Source organism: Pelophylax lessonae (assembly GCF_965119305.1).
Source record: "Pelophylax lessonae genome assembly, chromosome: 3".
NCBI lineage: Eukaryota > Metazoa > Chordata > Amphibia > Anura > Ranidae > Pelophylax > Pelophylax lessonae.
In genome coordinates, this window is record NC_138770.1 from 269,660,201 (window position 1) to 269,676,819 (window position 16,619).

The window sequence follows — 16,619 nt, forward strand, 5'->3', positions numbered from 1 at the left end:
TGACTGCTGCTTCCTCCAACAGACTGCATGGTGCAGCAGTCCTCCTCTGCTGCAATTACATCTTCTTTTGAGCAGGAACGGGGCGGAAATGGCCCCTAGACCCCAGCCTTCCCCCTTTTTATAATACAGGGTGGTTTGGCTGAGTCCAAAAAGCCCGGGAACAGCAAATCATGAAACCCTTCCCAGCTTGGGTCAGCCACTATCTAAATAACCTGTAGAGAACCTACCTACATGTTAACTGATAACAGGCCAGTGGCAGTGAGTACAGAAAATGATGAGTTCACAACATTTCTGTCTGGAAAGTCAGCTAATTTTTATATACACTTGTTGAGCAGATATTATAAGCATTTTTATTAGACCAAAAGGGAGCAAAAAAGAGACATTTATTGTTAGAATTATTATTTTTTAAGTTTAGTGGGATTTGCAGTTATGTATGTAACCATTTTGTTGAGCTGTGTGGGCATTCATTCACATTGATCTGTAGATGAGTGTAGTACACGTCCCATCTTTCACTGCCACAGACAGCTTGTAGTTCTTTGTGAACTACCAGGGCACTCATCAGGGCCCTGGTAGTTCACTGACGCTTCATGCAGCTGAGTAACTGTCTGTCCATACAGTGGTTTAGGCAAATAGCTGTCAGGAGTGTCTGCAGGAGCATGACATTACACCCAAAATCTACAAATCACGGGTGCAATGCTTTTCAGGCTCCTTGGTGAAAAAATAATAAATATTAATTTTTTTCATGACAAATCATATGCATTTTACAAAAGGTGAACTTAGCCTTTAAGGGCTTGCTTAATTTTGGGAGGTGACTTTAATTGTATTTTTGACCCTTTTTTGGACTCCAGGAAGAACAGAACCCTTTTTGCGGCTATTCATTCCATTAATTTTAAACTTCATGCTCTACAACTTGTGAACGTGTGGCACATTTTCAAACCTACCACTAAGGATTACACCTTTTATTCAGCTCCTCATTATTGACTATAATTTTACATCCAACCATGCTTTGAGCTGGTCCAATAAAGAAACCATAGAATTTAGCAAATAGTCTGACTACTTTCTCATCTGCATTTCTTTTTTGATCCAGAACAATACAAAGCATAGTGCATCTTGGTGCCTAAACAAGATGCTATTAGGAGACCCTGTAGTCCAGGTAGAAATTGTGGTAGCTATATGCAAACTTCAGGGGGTTCATTTGCAAGACCCTACTCCCATAATTCTTCAATGTGAACCCTTAAAATGTGTACTAAGAGGGTTATTTATTAAACACGGTTCCAGGCTGAAAAAAGCCAAATCTCTAGAAACTTTATTGCAAGACATTTGTACCTTAGAGGCAGCCCTTAAAAAAAAACACTTAATACATCTACTTTGCAAACCCTTTTATCTAAACAAACTGAACTTAGCAGATTACTTGACCAATTGTTTTCACACTATAAAGAGCTAACCCAAAGTCGTATACATGAGTTTGCTCATAGCTAAGCCCATTCAATTATATTATTTGTCCTTGTACAATATCCCAGTTGCTCCAATTGACATGCATAAACAATCACGTACAACTTTACTAATGCAATTTATACAATCTAATGCCCTACTGTATATTTATATTTAATGTTAATTTCTCCTTTTTTTCTGTAAATTCTAATGATGAAAATCCTAAAAATATATTATTTAAAAGAGCAATGGAGGCTTCACAGGCAACAGCAATATATCCTAATGGGGTAGGAGGGGGGGAGAGATGGAGTAGTGTGGGCTTTCCAGAAGTGTGAGAGAATGAAAAAAAGCTACAGGGATAATACAGACAAAATCTTAATAAATTGCTGTGCAAGGCAAGCACAAAAAAAAACATACCTGCCTGCCTAGCTGCCCTCACTCAGAGAGCAGTGAAACAATGGGGTTGATTTACTAAAACTGGAGAGTGCAAAATCTGGTGCAGCTGTGCATAGTAGCCAATTAGCTTCTAACTTCAGCTTGTTCCATTAAGCTTTCACAAAAAACCTGGAAGCTGATTGGCTTCTATACAGAGCTGCACCCAATTTTACACTCCAGTTTTAGTAAATAACCCCAATGAGAAGATAGCTACTCTAGCTAGACTAGACACACTAACTATACTGACTGAGTCTGCCTATGAATAAAAGTTTCACTAATTTCCCTCACTGCCTAGAATACAAAGCTCTCTAGTAGATATGAGAACACTGGGGGAGATTTACTAATAGAGGTGCACTCAGAATCTGGTGCAGCTGTCCATGGTAGCCAATCAGCTTATAACTTCAGCTTGTTCAATTAAGCTTTGACAATAAAACCTGGAGGCTGATTGATTACTATGCAGAGCTGCACCAGATTTTTCATGCTCCAGTTTTAGTAAATAACCCCTACTATGTTGTTATTGTTAACACAATTATAAAACACAGCCTTACAGATAAAGAGCATGAGTAAACTCTGGCTGTGTGACAGCCCCTCCGAAATGCGTTGTTATAGCGAACATTTCATCATCCCATCAGCTCCTTATATTCTCCTAAGCAGAGACACGCATGGAACCTGCCTGCTGGGGGTCTGGGAGCATGCTTCAGTCTCAATGTGAGGCTTGTCAGCTGGTGTAGTGAAAGATCCATTGCAGCTAGAGCTGCCGTCGAACACCGTTTGTGCTGCGAGCTAGCATAGGAAGATTGTCCATCAGTGGCACTGTGATGGAGGGGATACAATGCTTGTATTGAGCTTCACATTGTGGTTGTGTTTTTTTATGTTTTTAATTTTTTTAAAAGGATACTGCACTAGGAGCCCATGCGTGCTCTCTTTGTTTGATCTGTCTGATTTATTGCCTTATATACAGCCCTGCTAGCCCAACCCACCAAGAGAAATGGCATGAGCTGATTGGAAATTTGACTTGCGCCATGTGCATTTGAATGAAATGAAGGGAATGAATTTCGGATCTATTCACTATCTGAATTCAAATTATCGAACAAATTTGAAATCCCAATTAATTTCCCTGTGGGTCCGAAGTATTATCGTGCCTTGGGACGTCATCCGAATTACAGAACAGATATGAACATTTTGATTATAATTTCTTTTGGATTCATTGTCATTTGGTTCTGTTGTGATTTAGATATTCGTTTACATCCGAATAATTAATTTCTGTACGAAAATAGATTTGTAACAAATTAAATTGCACATGTCTACCGAAAACCTGTGGATTCAATTTTGCCATGCATGACAGTGGCAGTGTATACTAACAAGGTCACTGGCAATGAAAACAAAAGAAGCACTCTAGGTTTGTCCATGTGGATCTGCCTATAACATTGTGCTAGCCCTACCCACAAGTGTAAACATATATAAAAAAACTCTCTAGATGGTTGAACTCCTTTAACCACCTTTATTGTACAAAAAAGTCCATAAAACAAGGCAAATCATATAGCGGTACAAGGAAAAGAGACTTTTGACGTGTTCCACACTTACTAGCACTTAATCATCCTTTACTCAGCCCTTACTGCCATTTGGTTTATCTTGTTTTATGAAATTTGTTGTACGAAAAAGGTGGTTATAGGAGTGCAGCCATCCAGAGACTTTTTATATAAAGGTCACTGGCCATGTTAAAGTGGTTGTAAACCTCAATCAGGAAATTTGAGCAAATCACATGTATCTTTAGTTTTAACTTATCTCTCTCCAAACCTCTGAGATTCGTTTCTCTCTGGTGCTTTGTTCCTCTGTTATCAGCATTAGTCCCTTCTGATAATTTTTCCCCACAGATGACATAAATTTGTGTCGGGAGGGGAGTGAGCTCAAAATGGAGCTTGTCTATTCACAAACCAGTTCTTCTGCTGTGTGGATGGGGTGTGTTCCTTTCTTCCAATCAGCTCTCACACACTGTAATTGCAGCCTATCCGCCTTCTTCTCGGTGCTTCTGACAGATGAAAAAAGATTCTTAACATGATCTGCTCTTTTGAAAGGGTGTAGAGAGCAGAAGATGGCAGATATACGTAGTAAAGGAAGATTTGTTTCATCTCTGTGTATCATCTGAGGCTGTTCACTTCACTGGGTATATGTGAGGGTTTAAATCCACTTTAACTGGTGGCTGGGCAGTTGGGGAGTGGTAAAACTGTGCTTCAACATCCTCTTTTACCACCTTCTGCCCACCTGTGTATACAAGACCTATTGGCACAGCAGGAATACTGTGAACAAGGCATTGCAAACAAATTTCCAAAATATACTGTAACTTTCAAAGTAAGATACTTATTTTCCAGAATCTTATCTGTTTTTAGAATATGTTTTGTCATCCGCATACAATAAAATAAAATAAGTATCCACCATGCTGCCTCTATAATTTCCCTAAAGTGGTAATATAAAAAATAAATGTTTTACCCAAATATAAGCTAAAACACTCCTGAAAAAATAGTGTTGCGCTCCTTGAAACTCACATGTAACAACCCTTAATAAAGTGATCAAGTGCAACTGCATCATGTGTATAATCAAAACTGACAGTGCAGTGTTTCTTTAAAAACCATATAGATAACATCCAAACTTGCTCTTTGTTATCAGAAATAAAGTGCTTCAGTGGCACTATATATAAAGTCCAATTAGAAAGTGTCAATATGCAATCTATTCTAAAGCACCACTGTGCTTCACAATTCTTATATGTATACACATGCAGATCCTCAGTATGAGGGCAAAAAAGTGAAATAAACTGACCTCAACAGTGATTACAGCTCCACCATTTCTGTGCCCCTTTCAGGTGGAACCTCACCTCCTTTGAGGGACCTTCTCTCTCAAGCGAAGACATTTCAGGCTCAATTTATTATTTCTCCTATGGTGGTCCAATTCAGCTTGGTATGATCCAGGTCCTGTGATCCCTTTCCACCTCCAGCCTATACCGTCTTCACCATACAGAAGTAAGCTTATAAAACAGGTAAGCTATATAGTGCTTAGATCCTTTTCTTCTTGCATTGTCCCAATAACATGTCCGGATAAAACAGAGTTACTGGAGTCAGGCTGCCCATGCTCAGTTTGGTTTGTATTGCTAGGGAGTTTTTTTTTTCTTTGGAGGGTGCATGTGATCAACACAGGGCCAATCAGCACTATCCAGACAGAGGGCCAGGGGCCTTGCATCTTGATAGGACAGCCGGTGCAGTTTGAAAACTCCTACTGAAAGCTATAACCAGGCACTGATAGAAGTCACAAGACTGCTATATACTGTTGATGATTAAAGATATTTAGCAGTTTATATTTACTAAAATACAGTAATTGCATTTCCATGTTCTGTGTACTGTGGGAGACCAGATATAGTGAATGCAGGATCCCGGGTTTAGTAACACTTTAACTGTTGGCGCATCACACCTATATACCTCTCCTCCCACCTAGTTGCTAAGCAACATATAAACAACTTCTTCAAAACTCCAGCTCTTTATTTGTTATTGGGCACATGATAACAAATTGTAAACAGATTACTCAATAATGGAGAGGAGAGCTTCACTTGCTATACATCAACACTGCTGCCTGTATACAAGTATACATAATATATAATAAAACAATACATACTTGCTTTTGATACTAAATATATATATATATATATATATATATATATATATATATATATATATATATATATATATATATATATATATAAGTTCAGTAAAATCCTATAGAAATTAGACTAATAATATTTGTATGTAAATCATGGGCACAACACTATCAATAAAAATCTTACGGGATAAAAAGTGTTTAAAAAATAAATAAAAATAACCAATTATTAAATTATAGAGGATATAAAAACCTGACACCTTGAAAACGCTAAACATTTCTAATGATTGCAAAACACTAATGAAGTAATTTAGGTCAACCTCAATGTTCTTTGCTCCTGGATTTAAAACTTTTCTTTAATATCCACCAGGAATCTCACCTACTTAATTGCCTAAAAAAAATACCTCCCCTGCAATGTTTTCTACCATTCTCTAAACCCCAGAATTTTAGTCCTTTTCGGATCCTTATTATGAAATATTTTAAAATGTTTTGAAATGATGCTACTTTTTATTTGATAAAATGCATAAAATAAAACAAAAGGCCCATTCTGAGCATTTTGGTGTGTTTGGATTAAATCGCTATTCAACAGGAAAATGTATAACCTCTAAAATGCTCATTATTTTATCCAAACATGTATTGGCTTACCTTTCTAATTTTATTTTATTTTTAACTCATCAGAATTACTAAGCCAAAGGTTCTGCATGTGCTTGCACAGTTAAAACAGCACAGTATACTTGATGAAGTCATTACAATAATACATTTTACAATTGACAACCTAATTTTAAAGTTTAGCCTACACAAAACAAATAATTCAGTTGATAGAAATGGCAAGAAAGCGAGTTAATACAATGCTCTGGTTTAATTCTTTGTTACAGAGAATTATGTGTAGGGTGGTTGATAACTGCTCAATAATGCTCAATATAAGAGCAATGTGGGTAGAGCTTGAGAAGAGACACCAAAAGAACTGGATAAGGCTACATAATGAAGATCATTGAATATAACTTTTATAGCAAAGCTTAAAAAAAGAATGAAACCAATTGGCTGGCTGGGAAGGTTAGAGCCCCTAGGTAAGGGAAACCGGCACTTTCCTTCCTCATCTGGTTCCTTTTCCTTCTCCTATGCCTATTCCCTTCTTGGCAAGTGAGGGTCCCTGTCCTACTCCAAAGTTGTGGACACATCTACATGACACAGAGGGCTCTATTTAGGTACCTCTGTGTACAGGAATGCTAATCAGATCTTGCGATAATTCAGTCTCCAAAAAGAAATGCCAGCCTCCTAAATATGGCAAGCTGGAGCCCATGCTATGGGATGGCTTAGTCTATTGTGGCACCTGCAGTTCTGATGGAGCAACGCTGTGCCTCCCTCAGGTCTGCAAGATATACTACAGCAACAGCCCACACAAAAACGTATTACAGCTATAGTACAGGTAAGTAGAGGTGGGAAAATGTGTGTTCTTGAATAGATGAGCTCAAACTTAAAGTAACTCGGATTTGGTCGACTTGCCTTTTAAAATGAATTTACTGCAGTACCATGATAGATAACACATTCTAGCCTGTTTCAGTTGCATCTGAATTTGTTTATGCTTATGAAACCATCAAAGGAAAAATATCAGTAGTTTCCAAAGCAATCTTTCACATATGCTGTTAGTACTGTGCTCAGAGTTTATTAATGACACTCAAAAGCAATATCAATAGTTTCTTACTAAAGGCTCAATGTTGAAGGGCCTACATTTCAGTTCATTATGTCAAGATATTGATCAAAACACCTTTAAAAATGACTTTGATATCTGATCTACTCCATTAATGACTCCAGTTGACAAGTGGAAATAGACACACAAGAAGGTGGCATTGGAAACATTTTATTATTACGTTTACTTTGAGGCCAAATCAATATGTTTCACTGCTGCTGATATGCAATTCTAATAAACACACCACTCCTGTTGTGGCTTAGATTTATTCCTAAATGTTTAATTTAAAATGCATGTTTTTGTTTATCATTACATAACAAAGAAATTGCATTAAATTTGGGGATTTGAAACAACGCTATACATCATCACTGTTACAAGTCAACTTATCTAGTATAGCTGTATTCTATATTTAATTATAATTTTAATAATTACAATTTGATCTTCTATTGAAACAGTTGCACTGCATACAGAAAATTACAAACACAGTCTTTAAGGAGGACATATGATACACTTGGAAATTAAAAAGGAAAAGAGAAATTGAAAAACCCTTACATTACAATATTAACAACATGTAGAAAAACCGTAGGCATCTATTTTATTATTAGACATGAGGTACGTGCATCTGACCAGCCTTAGACAAAGCAGATGGTGGACATTGTGCGTTCAATGGATCCCCTTCAAGGACCTATCACCATGAAATGACAGCTGGGATGATCCCAGGTCTGCGGGTGGACCACAAACCTGCCCTATGGCTGCTGGGAGAGATGGGAGTGAAATAGTGTTTGGACAGGTTAAAAAACCTATTCCCAACATCATTCCCCCCCCCCCCCTGCTGATAACCAGTTGCCAGCCAGGAGCTTCTCTTCTACTGCTTCCTACTTCTCCCAACTTTATTCTAGATGGTAAACTTATCAGTACAATTTAGCTGAAAAATTTGTGGTACAGCAATCTTTACACTAGAAACATGAAAGACAGTTAGTTAGATGTTCACAGACATCCAATTGTTTTTTAAAGTCTGTGGCCAGCTTTATAAGCATACTTTTTTTTTTTTTAAAGATGATTTTTATTGTTTTCATTGTTTCAAGCAAGAAAATAAACCATTACAATTACAATAAAGCCTAACTAACCATCAACAGTGTCCGTGTTCTGCTTAATATATATTGCATAGTCATTACACATTGAAACCATCTTACAGAGTACATAGTTGAAAGGCATCCTTAAGGGAACCGAGGTGGGTCTAACCATAAACAGTTAATTAGTCCAGGGACCCCATTTAGAACCCACAAGGAGATCTAACCCCAACAGGCAAATCTAGGGCTGGTTCGAGAAATCCACATAGCTGTGATCAAAATGATTATATATGAGAACATAATCACAGGCAATGATAGAAGTTCACCCCTTGGCCACAAAGTCAAAAACAAAGTGGAGTCTGTCTAAGATTAAGTTTTTATAAGTGCTGGAGTAAATATTAGATTTGATAGTACAAGCTGCATAAGTATATCTTTGCATGATATGATGAGGTATAGCAGAAGGAGAGTGGTGAGTGGGTCTTAGATCCACAGTTTTTCTGTTTCTGACATTTAATATACCCCTTTTTGAGAGACTTGTGCTTCACCTGCATTTACATTCAATTGCCCTATAGGACCAATTGTTCTATTTGACTAGGCCCAAATTGCCAGGCTAACTTGCAATCCAGCCCTTTCCCATAGCGCCTTAAGGACTCCTACTGCTTTAAGGTCTATGTCACTTGGTGCAGAATTACAAACACCTATTTACATAGAAGCATGTCTATCACACATGCTGATGTCTTTAAGGGCCCCAACATAGCCAGCAGAAGAGCAACTTAAAGGGCTGTACACAATTTACTTGTTCTGGAGGGCAGTCGGGAAGAGGCCCTTGTCCCCATCAAAATGGGGACAAGGTGCTTTGGAGTGGAGGGCGCAGAGCCCCTCCTGTCCCAAAGCACCCACCCCCCATGTTGAGGGCATGTGGCCTGGTATGGTTCAGGAAGGGGGGCACCAGCTCACCCCCCCCTTTCCTGACCTGCCAGGCTGCATGCTCACATAAGGGTCTGGTATTGGTTTTTGAGAGGACCCCACACCATTTTTTTTTTTAATTGTGGTGTGGCTTTCCCTTTAAAATCCATACCAGGCCTTTATTTGAGCATGCAGCCTGGCAGGTCAGGAAAGGGGGGGGGGCGAGCGAGCGCCCCCCTCCTGAACCATACCATGCCACATGCCCTCAACATGGGGGGGTGTGCTTGAAGGTAGGGGGGGCTCTGCGCCCCCCCACCCCAAAGAGCCTTGTCCCCATGTTGATGGGGACAAGAGCCTGTTCCCGAAAACCCTGGGCTGGGGTTGTCAGGGTTTGCGGGTGGGAGACTTATCGAAATCTGGAAGCCCCCTCTAACAACCCTAGGCTGTGGTTTTTGGGGTCTGTGAGTGGGGGGCTTATCAGCTTCTGGAAGCCCCCTTTAACAAGGAGACACCCAGATCCCAGCCCCCCCCCCCCATGTGAATGGATATCTGGTACATCCTACCCTTACCCATTCACCAAAAATGTGTCAAAAAGTAAGAACCACAGGAAACAGTTTTTGACAAGTCCTTTATTAAAAAACAAAAAATAGTGTCCCTTGATGTAAATCCATCGTCAATCACGATGCCCGCCGAAAAATAGAAAAAATAAAAAAAACTTTTTTTTTTTTTTTAATAAAGGACTTGTCAAAAACTGTTTCCTGTGGTTCTTACTTTTTGACACATTTTTGGTGAATGGATAGGGGTAAGATGTACCCGATATCCATTCACATGGGGGGGAGGCGGGATCTGGGGGCCCCTTATTAAAGGGGGCTTCCAGATTCTGATAAGTCCCCCACACGCAGACCAACAACCACAGCCCAGGGTTGTCGGGAAGAGGCCCTTGTTCCTATCAACATGGAGGCAAGGTGCTTTGGGGGTGGATGCTCGGATAAGGGTCTAATACTAATTTTGGGGGGGGACCCTTCAACTGCACCATGTGCGATAACCACATGGTGCAGCTGAGGGAAAAAAAGAAATTATTTCAGAGGAACCCCAAAATCCTCCCGTATAATAACAATTCTTTCATCTTGCCCTCATGGAATAACTGGTGCAGAAAATTTAGATCCCTGGAGGCCAATATTCCAGCACTAGGCATCCTAAGAAACTCTAGGACCAGGGAATTAGGTCATATAGGATTTTTAATGGAAGAAGCCCATCAGTAGAACATACAAATGAGTTAACATATCAGAGAGTTTTAAGAGAGAATTTTATAAATGAGGTGTACGAGTACTGTATATAAAGAAATGTAGGTCTAAATTGCATTTTTATTAAGTTAAACCTACCTATGAGATCTAGAGGCAGAGTCATCCATAGTTGAAGTTTTGTCTCTAAAAATTTCAGTAAGTGGTTTCTCCAAATCTAGAAATGGGGGTTTGAATAAAAATACCAAGAAATTTCAATTGGCTTCAGGCATAAACAAGGGTGTGCAGTATGTTAACTATGATCTCTGGATCTAAGAGAAACAACAGGGACTTCCCCCAACTGACCTTAAAGCCAGAAAAACTTCCACAGTTGGTGGAGATGGGATGGGGGGAGATGGGAGATGGGGGATAGGGGTGGTAGAGATTCTGTTTTCCAAAAAAAATTAGGGTATTATCCACAGAAAGGAATTTACATTCCTCCAAGGTATTTATCTTGAGGCCTTTAATTGGGACAGAGCTACGAAGTAACAATGCAAGCGCTTCTTTATCAGCATGCTTATCTCCACTTTTGGCTAAGGCAACATGTAGCATTCAATTCCCACTTTCCTACCCCAGTTTTTCTTCCTGCTCTCATCAGAATTCTGAACTCTAAACTGTCACTTCTGGTGATAATGTAACCAGAAAAATCAGTAACCTGCAAATGTTTATTCCCTTAAATATAGGCATGCATATTTCTCTGATATGCTAAAAAAAAAAAAAAGAAAAAAAAAATCAGGAACACAGCGAATTGTGATTATTTAATTAATATTAGTCATTTTAATTGGATGAATATGCATGTGCTGTGTATACCGAAGAGGATCAACAAATCAGGTGCCTGAGTACTCATTTACACTTCTCTAGAGCATTGTGGGAGACATTATACCTGGGAGAGCAACACCAGGAGCTTGTAAGAAATACGGGGCAGAAGTGCAGACAGTAGTGGAAAATAACAAGTATGTACGTTTACCAGATTTACAGCAATGTACTTTGAGGAAATCCCAGCTAATACAGTGAAACTAAAGGCTACTAGTGAGCCGCTGCCTACAGTTATCACTTCAGGTGAGGTCAAAGACCATGGTACAGACATCTCTGAATCCTTGTGTGCTGCCTGGAGCTAGGTGTGCCAATGCACTATCAAAGCTTGCCTGCTTCCAAAGGTTCCTTAACAAGAAGTTTGCTAAAGAATATGGCCTGCAATATCAATATGTTCCTCTAGATATTATGCAAGAATTCGAATCCAGTTGAGATGAATGATATAGTAAAGTTATTTGGGACTATTTGTATCAAAACCTTTAAAAAAAAAAACTGGCTACTCATCCATCATTTTGATGTTCATTAAACATTTTAAGAAGAAAACCGCGCTGCTCTATTCTCCTCCTCCTTTATCAAACACCTTTGGTCTTTCCTCTCTGTTTTCCACACATTACTTGTATTGTTCAGGAGTTGGAGGGTTAGATGCCACTTTAATTGGTGAGTATATTTACTAATCCGGTCTCTCCCTGATCCTAGGGTACTTAACCTTTGCTTTTATCCAATGTCGTACTCATCTATCATATAGGGACAATATGATTTATGTATGCTTACTTGGAAATATGGCCAGCATATCTACTCTGCTAAAGTGGTGATCTGCAGACCTGGAAAAGAGGATGTCATTTACTAGATTATTCAGTGAACAGTGAGGGAAAATCAGTTTCTCTACCAGAACCTCACTTTTACTGGCAAACATGTTTATTATGGTTTGCAAAAGGTTTAAGGAAAGGGCCTCCAGTCCTATGAAACAGAGACTGGGAGAATTATGTTTGATTTAACTGGACTATGGATTAGGTACAAACAAAATGGCCCCTGCCCCCATCTATAACTGGCCTTCAAAGCAAGGAGCACATGTAAGGAAATGTATGCAAAACAATACCAGAGGAATTCGCAGCTCAACTCACCAACCAGTTTGCTTACCAACCAAATTAACCTGTCTAACAGTATGCGTTAAAAAAAGGGATGAAGTTAGCACACATTTGCAAACACATTCATAAGCTGCAAGGCCACTTTACAGCACCCTATATTACCTGCAGTCCTAACTCCTGTGAAGTTATGAGAGTCTCCACAGTGGAAGCACATGCCTTCTAATGGATAGATAGGGGGCAGGTGGGCCTGGAGGTAGCCCAATCCTCCTTAAAGGTACAGGGGCACTCTGGACACCCAACACATAGCACAATGGCAGCAAAGGTGTCCAGTGTGTCCCCTCACCAATATTACATCATTAACAAACAAATGGCCCCTGCCCCCACTTATAACTGGCCTTTACAGCAAGGAGCACATGGAAGCGCAACGCATGCAAGGCAAAACTCGAAACACAAAATTCCCAGCTCAACTCACCAACCAGTCTGCTTACCAACCGAATTAATCTGTCTAACAGTGTGCGTTAAAAACAGGGTTTTTTTTAGCATACATTTTTAAACGCATGTGTAAGCTGCAAGGTCACCTCACAGCACCCTGTATTACCTGCAGTCCTAAATAGATGAGATAGTCAGTTAGTTAAGTAGTAAAAATGGAATCTTCGTACTAAAGAAAGTTTCTCCTGTCTGACTTCAGTACTTTGTTGTGAAGAACCCATGCAATGCCCTTACACGCCACTGTGGTGGTCAAACATCTTTGAGTCAGGAACAGACGTTTAAAGACAAATTGTTAGTCTTCATTTTGCACTTAAGCATGAAGAAAATGTAATTCCTTCAGGAGTGAGGACTTGCTTCTTTTCTCGGTATACTGAGAAAACTGTATACTCATTTTCAGGTACAGAGAACCTACTATCAAGCTGCTAGTGGGGGAAATAGCTAGTTAGGTTATTGTAACAGGTTGGAAGAGAACATATGATACATCTCTGCTGCTGTAAACTGGTATTTACCATTTACCTTTATTTACCCCTCCCTATGAATGTATTTTTCAAATACCTATTCTCAGGCTTTAGAGTTTATTTTTCTGTTCGTACAGATGCTGAGGACATTGTCATCTCAAGAGGAGGTGAGTGTAGCACATTGTCTTAAACAGGGGCTATTGACCAAATTGTATAGTTTTTTTCACTTGGTCTTTCTCTAAGCTTGATTGGGATGTGATTTCTCACTGCTGACAGTAGTTATCACTGGTACCACTGGCCATAATATGAGATTTGTAAAAATAAATGTTATGAATATTTATATTTCTTTCTGCCAGCCCAGTAGGAGGTTTAAGGCCATTGGTGCATGCTAGGGGAGGATACACATAATTGTGACATGCCTGGTAATCACTTTCTTCCCCCAAGCTAAAGCCTGGGGAGGTGCTGATGGTTGGAGCTATGCTATTAGGCCCTATAACCTTTGTGGGGACTGGCATGTTCTGAAAGTGGAGATAGGCCTAAATTGGCCCTAAAGCTTTCCTGTCTGTTGATGGGGGAAGCTGTGCTAAGAAGGAGACACAGAGGACTGGTGCCTCATTAGAAGAAGAACACACTGAAGCCTAGGAAACAGAAAATAAGTCTGTGGATCAGTTTAGATACTATTTTCAGTGTTCCGAAACTGTGAAGATGGACATGACGTAAGTCTGTAAGTGTTCTACTAGGATCTCTGGGACTCCTAACTCTCACCTCCTTGTGTATTCTAATAAATCTTCTAAAATATGACTGGTGTCCAATTCTCTTTCTGGTCCACAATTTTAACCCTGGAGTGAAATTCTGGCCCACCCCTGCTTTTGGTGCCACTATGCCTTTGGGGTTGGGGGGGGGGGTGCTACATAGTTATTTATATAGCATTAGCAATTTACACAGCACTTTACATACTGTATATTAACATCATTCACTGTCCTCAGGTAGCTTACACTCTGAGGTCCCTTTCTCTCATATACACATTAATGGTAGAAACAAAAACGGTGATCTGCCTTGTTTACATAGGCAGATCTCCGTTATGTGTGTTTTACCAAAGATCTGCGGATGCCAGTGGACATCCAGTGACCGGCACCCGCAGATCAGCTTCTGCTGTGATTATTCCCAGCAGAAGCGGCCCACCGGTTCCCTGTAGGCGGAAGAGCAGAATCACGTATATATACATGATCCTGCACAGGAGGATCTGCACAGGAGTAAATCTGCTATAGGGCAGTCTGGTAAACAGCTAGATGATATCTACACATGGGTGCTCACCACAGCTTGCCACCACCACACAATAATGCAGAAGAAATGGCTGTACACCACTGCTGATCCTAGTACACCATTTATTTTAAAATCTTTAAGAGCAGGTACAATTAAAAGGACACAAAATAGCTAGTTTGTATCCTTTTAACCACTTTACCACTAGAGCATTTTGCTGTCTTACGTCTGGGCCACTTTTTGCGATTCGGCGCTGTGCGACTTTAACTGACAATTGCGCGGTCGTGCGACGCCGTACCCAAACGAAATTGACGTCCTTTTTTTCCCACAAACAGAGCTTTCTTTTGGTGGTATTTGATCACCTGTGCGATTTTTACTTTTTGCGCTATAAACAAAAAAAGAGCGTTTATTTTGAGAAAATAACAATATTTTTCACATTTTTTTATATGAAATTCCCCCCAAAAAAAGATGCAAAAACCAATTTTTTTTAAATTTTTGGCCAATTTGTTTTCTGCTACCCATGTTTGGTAAAAAAAATCGCAATAAGCGTATTTTGATTGGTTTGCGCAAAAGTTATTGCGTTTACTAACAAAGGGAAAGATTTATGTCATTTTTGGTGTTTTTTTTTTAACTAGTAATGGCGGCGATCTGCGATTTTTTTTGCGGGACTGCGACATTGCGGCGGACAGATTGGACCCTTGACTGACATTTTTGACACTTTTGGGGGTACCAGTGACATTACTGCAGTAATCAGTGCCATAAATATGCACTGTTACTGTAAAAATGACACTGGCAGGGAAGGGGTTAACTTTATTGGAGAGGGAGGGGTTAATGTATGCCTGGTGCTTACTGACGTGTGGGGGGGGAGGTGACTGTGTGAGACAGGGACAGATCGGATGTCCAGCTATGCTGAACACTTCCATCTGTCACTCCCTGTCACTGAGGAGATCCGTCCGCTTGTGTTTACACAGGCGGATCTCCACACTAGATCCCCGACGATCGGGGCAGAGCAGCGGCGATCGCCGCTGCTCCTCCCCTGGCCCGACTCCCGCTGTGAATGAAAACAGCGGGAGCGCGCCTCCGGCGGCGCTCGAGCGCCGCCTACAGGGGAGGAGTCTGGCGACGTAGGTCTACGTCGTCAGACCTACAAGAGCCACTTTGCCGCAGTACTATTACAGTACTTAGTGGTAAAGTGGTTAAAGGGTAACTCCACTTTCGTGGGGGGAAAAAACTAGCAAATAAAGAAAAAACAATATAGCGCATACAATTGCGATACAAATCATATTGTAATTTAATGTTATTAAAAATTACCTTTCCTTTTCAATCTGCAGCTGTTGTAATTTTCTGAAAATGCATTACAATATGGCTACCTGGATCTGTTCTGTACACAGAATGTGTACTGACCACACCCCAGAAACATAATTTCCAGCTTGTGTGACTGGCTCACCAATTTTCCCAGAAGTCTTTTTAAGATACAACTCAGATTTCTGGCATCCCTGCAAAAAAAATTTCATTTTTGGTAAGATTCTCCCAATAGGAACACGTCTAAAGGGATGCAGACCCAGCAGCTTCCCTCATTAGAGCCCTGCAGCTGCCACAGCTGATAGATAATTATGAAACCATTCCCATTAGACCCACTCAAAACAGAGGCACAGAGGAACAAATAATGATTTCTTCAGAATAACAAAAGGTAGGAATCTGCAACAAAGTTTGTTAAAATCCTTGTAATGTACATAGATCACCCAGAGGGGAATGTTTTTTTCTCAACAAAAGTGGAGTTACGCTTTCAGTTTACCTGCTCTTGAAAATTATAAAATAAACTATATATTAGGATCGACAGTTGTGTGCAGCCATTTCTTCCAGATTGATTATACATAAACACACACATACATACTAGTGACAATTTGGAAATGAGCCAATTAACCTACCAGCAAATCTTTGAAGTGTGGGAGGAAAGAAGAGTACTCAGAGGAACACACGCATGCACAGGGAAAATATGCAAGCTGCATGCAGATAGTGTCTTGAGCGTGACTCATGCACGAAAACCTCTGTTCTGCGAGACA